The following is an 8,176-nucleotide window of genomic DNA, read 5'->3' on the forward strand; positions in this document are numbered from 1 at the left end:
CGCAAGTAATCTGTTTATGTCCTGGAGGCAGAAAGGTTTCCCCCCAAGATCATAGAATCTAGAAAGACCTCAAGACACCTGATTGTGAAAATGCTGAATCATAATTTTAGACAGGAGCTCTTGAAAGCAACTAGGTGTAAGAGATTCCTTACATACAGAGGAAGGCCCATCAGAATAATGTCAGACCTATCCACAGAAACCTGGCAAGCCAGAAAGGTCTGGCAAGATGTATTCAGGGCACTAAATGAGAAGAACATGCAGCTAAGAATACTTTATCCAACAAGACTGACATTCAAAATCGATGGAGAGATAAAGAGCTTCCAAGACCAGCAATGTTTAATCCTTTAAATGTGACCACTAAGCCAGTACTACAAGAGAGGGGGCGTGGGGGTTCTATAAAAGAGGATTAAAAACCCAAGAATAACATTGAACAGAAATTTATGGAGACAATCTATAGAAACAAAGACTTCACAGGTAACACAATGTCAATAAAAATATATCTCTCAATAATCACTCTCAGTGTGAATGGCCTAAATGTGCCCATAAAATGGCAAAGGGTTGCAGATTGGATAAAACGACAGGACCCATCCATATGTTGTCTACAAGAGATCCATTTGAACCTAAGGATACATCCAGACTAAAAGTGAAGGGATGGAGAAGCATCTTTCATGCCAGTCGGCCTCAAAAGAAGGCTGGGGTAGTGATTCTTATATCAGATAAGTTAGATTTTAAACTAAAGACTGTTGTCAGAGATACAGAAGGACACTACATCATTCTTAAAGGGTCTATCCACCAAGAAGATCTAACAATTGTAAATATTTATGCCCCCAATATGGGAGCAGCCAATTACATAAGAAAACTATTAATCAAGATAAAGAGTCATATTGATATGAATACATTAATACTAGGAGATCTTAACATGCCTCTCTCAGAAATAGACAGATCATCAAAGCAGAAAATCAATAAAGAAACAAAAGCATTGAATGACACATTGGACCAGATGGACCTCATAGATATATACAGAACATTGCACCCTAAAAAAAGAGTGCACTTTGTACCTTCTCAAGTGCACATTGTATCTTCTCCAGAATAGATCACACACTGGGTCACAAATCAGGCCCCAACCAATACCAAAAGATTGAGATTATTCCCTGCATATTCTCAGAGCACAATGCTTTGAAACTGGAGCTCAACCACAAGAAGAAGTTCAGAAGGAATTAAAACACCTGGAAGCTAAATGTCACCTTGCTTAAGAATGCTTGGATCATTCTGATACCCTGTGTCTTTTGACAGGGGCATTTAGCCCATTCACATTCAGGGTAACTATTGAGAGATATGAATTTAGTGCCATTGTATTGCCTGTAAGGTGACTGTTACTGTATATGGTCTCTGTTCCTTTCTGATCTACCACTTGTAGGCTCTCTCTTTGCTTAGAGGACCCCTTTCAATATTTCCTGTAGAGCTGGTTTGGTATTTGCAAATTCTTTCAGTTGTTGTTTGTCCTGGAAGCTTTTAATCTCTCCTTCTATTTTCAATGATAGCCTAGCTGGATATAGTATTCTTGGCTGCATGTTTTTCTCGTTTAGTGCTCTGAAAATATCATGCCAGCTCTTTCTGGCCTGCCAGGTCTCTGTGGACAAGTCAGCTGCCAATCTAATATTTTTACCATTGTATGTTACAGACTTCTTTTCCCGGGCTGCTTTCAGGATTTTCTCTTTGTCGTTGAGACTTGTAAATTTTACTATTAGGTGACGGGGTGTGGGCCTATTCTTATTGATTTTGAGGCCTCCAAGAAACACATTTTAAGCCCGAAGACACCTCCAGATTTAAAGTGAGGGGGTGGAAAAGAATTTACCATGCCAATGGACATCAGAAGAAAGCAGGAGTGGCAATCCTTATATCAGATCAATTAGATTTTAAGCCAAAGACTATAATAAGAGATGAGGAAGGACAATATATCATACTCAAAGGGTCTGTCCAACAAGAAGATTTAACAATTTTAAATATCTATGCCCCCAATGTGGGAGCAGCCAACTATATAAACCAATTAATAACAAAATCAAAGAAACACATCAACAATAATACAATGATAGTAGGGGACTTTAACACTCCCCTCACTGAAATGGACAGGTCATCCAAGCAAAAGATCAGCAAGGAAATAAAGGCCTTAAATGACACACTGGACCAGATGGACATCACAGATATATTCAGAATATTTCATCCCAAAGCAACAGAATACACATTCTTCTCTAGTGCACATGGAACATTCTCCAGAATAGATCACATCCTCGGTCCTAAATCAGGACTCAACCGGTATCAAAAGATTGGGATCATTCCCTGCATATTTTCAGACCACAATGCTCTAAAGCTAGAACTCAACCACAAAAGGAAGTTTGGAAAGAACCCAAATACATGGAGACTAAACAGTATCCTTCTAAAGAATGAATGGGTCAACCGGGAAATTAAAGAAGAATTGAAAAAAATCATGGAAACAAATGATAATGAAAATACAACGGTTCAAAATCTGTGGGACACAACAAAGGCAGTCCTGAGAGGAAAATATATAGCGGTACAAGCCTTTCTCAAGAAACAAGAAAGGTCTCAGGTACACAACCTAACCCTACACCTAAAGGAGCTGGAGAGAAAGAACAAGAAAGAAACCCTAAGCCCAGCAGGAGAAGAGAAATCATAAAGATCAGAGCAGAAATCAATGAAATAGAAACCAAAAAAACAATAGAACAAATCAACGAAACTAGGAGCTGGTTCTTTGAAAGAATTAATAAAATTGATAAACCCCTGGCCCGACTTATCAAAAAGAAAAGAGAAAGGACCCAAATAAATAAAATCATGAATGAAAGAGGAGAGATCACAACTAACACCAAAGAAATACAAACTATTATAAGAACATACTATGAGCAACTCTATGCCAATAAATTTGACAATCTGGAAGAAATGGATGCATTCCTAGAAACATATAAACTACCACAACTGAACCAGGAAGAAATAGAAAGCCTGAACAGACCCATAACCAGTAAGGAGATTGAAACAGTCATTAAAAATCTCCAAACAAACAAAAGCCCAGGGCCAGACGGCTTCCCGGGGGAATTCTACCAAACATTTAAAGAAGAACTAATTCCTATTCTCCTGAAACTGTTCCAAAAAATAGAAATGGAAGGAAAACTTCCAAACTCATTTTATGAGGCCAGCATCACCTTGATCCCAAAACCAGACAAGGATCCCACCAAAAAAGAGAGCTATAGACCGATATCCTTGATGAACACAGATGCGAAAATACTCAACAAAATACTAGCCAATAGGATTCAACAGTACATTAAAAAGATTATTCACCACGACCAAGTGGGATTTATTCCAGGGCTGCAAGGTTGGTTCAACATCCGCAAATCAGTCAATGTGATACAACACATCAATAAAAGAAAGAACAAGAACCATATGATACTCTCAATAGATGCTGAAAAAGCATTTGACAAAGTACAACATCCCTTCCTGATCAAAACTCTTCAAAGTGTAGGGATAGAGGGCACATACCTCAATATCATCAAAGCCATCTATGAAAAACCCACTGCAAATATCATTCTCAATGGAGAAAAACTGAAAGCTTTTCCGCTAAGGTCAGGAACACGGCAGGGATGTCCATTATCACCACTGCTATTCAACATAGTACTAGAGGTCCTAGCCTCAGCAATCAGACAACAAAAGGAAATTAAAGGCATCCAAATCGGCAAAGAAGAAGTCAAATTATCACTCTTCGCAGATGATATGATACTATATGTGGAAAACCCAAAAGACTCCACTCCAAAACTGCTAGAACTTATACAGGAATTCAGTAAAGTGTCAGGATATAAAATCAATGCACAGAAATCAGTTGCATTTCTCTACACCAACAGCAAGACAGAAGAAAGAGATATTAAGGAGTCAATCCCATTTACAATTGCATCCAAAACCATAAGATACCTAGGAATAAACCTAACCAAAGAGACACAGAATCTATACTCAGAAAACTATAAAGTACTCATGAAAGAAATTGAGGAAGACACAAAGAAATGGAAAAATGTTCCATGCTCCTGGATTGGAAGAATAAATATTGTGAAAATGTCTATGCTACCTAAAGCAATCTACACATTTAATGCAATTCCTATCAAAGTACCATCCATCTTTTTCAAAGAAATGGAACAAATAATTCTAAAATTTATATGGAACCAGAAAAGACCTCGAATAGCCAAAGGGATATTGAAAAAAAAAGCCAACGTTGGTGGCATCACAATTCCGGACTTCAAGCTCTATTACAAAGCTGTCATCATCAAGACAGCATGGTACTGGCACAAAAACAGACACATAGATCAATGGAACAGAATAGAGAGCCCAGAAATAGACCCTCAAATCTATGGTCATCTAATCTTCGACAAAGCAGGAAAGAATGTCCAATGGAAAAAAGACAGCCTTTTCAATAAATGGTGCTGGGAAAATTGGACAGCCACATGCAGAAAAATGAAATTGGACCATTTCCTTACACCACACACAAATAGACTCAAAATGGATGAAGGACCTCAATGTACGAAAGGAATCCATCAAAATCCTTGAGGAGAACACGGGCAGCAACCTCTTCGACCTCTGCCGCAGCAACATCTTCCTAGGAACAACGCCAAAGGCAAGGGAAGCAAGGGAAAAAATGAACTACTGGGATTTCATCAAGATCAAAAGCTTTTGCACAGCAAAGGAAACAGTTAACAAAATCAAAAGACAACTGACAGAATGGGAGAAGATATTTGCAAACGACATATCAGATAAAGGACTAGTGTCCAGAATCTATAAAGAACTTAGCAAACTCAACATCCAAAGAACAAATAATCCAATCAAGAAATGGGCAGAGGACATGAACAGACATTTCTGCAAAGAAGACATCCAGATGGCCAACAGACACATGAAAAAGTGCTCCATATCACTCGGCATCAGGGAAATACAAATCAAAACCACAATGAGATATCACCTCACACCAGTCAGAATGGCTAAAATCAACAAGTCAGGAAATGACAGATGCTGGCGAGGATGCGGAGAAAGGGGAACCCTCCTACACTGTTGGTGGGAATGCAAGCTGGTGCAGCCACTCTGGAAAACAGCATGGAGGTTCCTCAAAATGTTGAAAATAGAACTGCCCTATGACCCAGCAATTGCACTATTGGGTATTTACCCTAAAGATACAAATGTAGTGATCCAAAGGGACACATGCACCCGAATGTTTATAGCAGCAATGTCCACAATAGCCAAACTATGGAAAGAACCTAGATGTCCATCAACAGATGAATGGATCAAGAAGATGTGGTATATATACACAATGGAATACTATGCAGCCATCAAAAGAAATGAAATCTTGCCATTTGCAACAACATGGATGGAACTAGAGCGTATCATGCTTAGCGAAATAAGTCAAGCAGAGAAAGACAACTATCATATGATCTCCCTGATATGAGGAAGTGGTGATGCAACATGAAGGCTTAAGTGGGTAGAAGAAGAATAAATGAAACAAGATGGGATTGGGAGGGAGACAAACCATAAGTGACTCTTAATCTCACAAAACAAACTGAGGATTGCCGGGGGGAGGGGGTTTGGGAGAAGGGGGTGGGATTATGGACATTGGGGAGGGTATGTGATTTGGTGTGTGCTGTGAAGTGTGTAAACCTGGTGATTCACAGACCTGTACCCCTGGGGATAAAAATATATGTTTATAAAAAATAAAAAATTAAAAAAAAAAAAAAAAGAATGCTTGGATCATCCAGGAAATTAAAGAAGAACTTAAACAATTCATGGAAACCAATGAGAACGAAAACACTTTGGTCCAAAACCTATGGGATACAGTAAAGGCGGTCCTAAGGGGGAAATACATAGCCACCCAAGCCTACCTCAAAAAAATTGAAAAAAATCCAGAATACACCAGTTGTCTTTACACTTTAAAGAACTAGAGAATCAACAACAAATTAAGCCAACTCCACACACAAGAAGGAAAATAATCAAGATTAGAGCAGAGATCAATGAGGTAGAAACTAGAGATATAGTAGAACACATCAATGAAACTAGAAGCTGGTTTTTGAAAGAATCAATAAGATCAATATACTATTGGCCAAACTAACCCAAAAGAAAAGAGAAAAGACCAAAATTAATAAATTTATGAATGAAAAGGGAGAGACCACAACTAACACCAAGGAAATAGAAACAATCATCAGGAGTTATTATCATATAACATCATATCATATAACAGTTATATGCCAATAAGTTAGACAACCTAGATGAAATGGATACATTCCTGGAAAACTATAAACTTCCAAAACTGAATCAGGAAGAAGTTGACAACCTGAATAGACCAATACCCAGTAACAAGATTGAAGCAGTGATCAAAAACCTCCCAAAAAACAAGAGCCCAGGACCTGATGGATTCCCTGGAGAATTCTACCAAACTTTCAAAGAAGAAATGACACCTATTCTCCTGAAGTTGTTTCAAAAAAATTGAAACAGAAGGAAAACTTCCAGACTCTTTTTATGAAGCCAGTATTACCTTGATCCCCAAACCAGGCAAGGATCCCACCAAAAAGGAGAATTTCAGACCAATATCCCTGATGAATATGGATGCTAAGATTCTCAACAAGATCCTAGCTAATAGGATCCAACAGTATATTAAAAAGATTATCCACCATGACCAGGTGGGATTTATCCCTACGTTGCAAGGGTGGTTCAACATTTGCAAATCAATCAATGTGATAGAACAAGTCACTAAGAGAAGAGAGAAGAACCACATGGTCCTCTCAATTGATATAGAAAAAGCATTTGACAAAATCCAACATCCATTCCTCATTAAAATGCTTCAAAGTATAGGGATAGAGGGAACATTCCTCAACTGCATAGAATCTATGAAAAACCCACAGCAAATATCATCCTCAATGGAAAAAAGCTCACAGCCTTCCCTTTGACATCAGGAACACAACTCTCACCACTCTTGTTCAACATAGTATTAGAAGTCTTAGCAACAGCACTCAGACAACAAAGAGAAATAAAAGTACTCAAATTGGCAATGAACAAGTCAAACTCTCTCTCTTCATGGATGACATGATACTTTATATGTAAAAACCAAAAGACTCCACCCCCAAACTATTAGAGCTCATTCAGCAATTCAGTAATGTGGCAGGATACGAAATCAATGTATAGAAATCAGTTGCTTTCTATACACTAACAATGAAAATACAGAAAGGGAAATTAGATAATCAATTCCATTTACTACAGCATGAAGAACCATAAGATACCTTGGAATAAACCTAACCAAAGAGGTAAAGGATCTGTACTTGAGGAACTACAGAACACTCATGAAAGAAATTGAAGAAGACACAAAAAGATGGAACACCATTCCATGCTCTTGGATTGGAAGAATAAACATTGTTAAAATGTTTATACTGCCTAGAGCAATCTATACTTTCAATGCCATTCCAATCAAAATTCCACCAGCATTTTTCAAAGAGCTGGAACAAACAACCCTAAAATCTGTATGGAACCAGAAGAGACCCTGAAATGCTAAGGAAATGTTGAAAAAGAAAAACAAAACTGGGGACATCACGTTACCTGATTTCAAGCTTTACTACAAATCTGTGATCACCAAGACAGTATGGTACTGGCATAAAAACAGACACATAGACCAGTTGAACAGAGTAGAGAGCCCAGATATGGACCCTCAACTCTAGGGTCACCCAATCTTCAACAAAGCAGGAAAAAATATAGTCTTTTTTCAAGACAGTCCATCAACTGATGAATGAATAAAGAAGAAGGGGTATATATACACAATGGAATATGACTCCGCCATCAAAAAGAATGAAATCTTATCATTTGCACCAACATGGCAAGATGTGTATATAATGTGAGGCAAAATAAGTCAGTCAAAGAAAGACAAATACCACATGATTTCATTCATACGTGGAATTTAGGAAACAAAACATGAAAAATGGGAAGAAGAAAAAGAGAGAAGGAAGACAAACATGAGGGACTTTTCATGATAGATAACAAACTGAGAGTTGCTAGAGGGAGGTGGGGGGGACGCACTTGGTAGATGATGAGAATTAAGGAGGGCACTTGTTATTGATGAGCACTGAATGTTGTATGTAAGTGATGAATAACTAAATTC

Source organism: Mustela putorius, unplaced genomic scaffold (assembly GCF_011764305.1).
Source record: "Mustela putorius furo isolate JIRA1106 unplaced genomic scaffold, ASM1176430v1.1 tig00003987_pilon_pilon_pilon, whole genome shotgun sequence".
In the NCBI taxonomy this organism is placed as follows: Eukaryota; Metazoa; Chordata; class Mammalia; order Carnivora; family Mustelidae; genus Mustela; species Mustela putorius.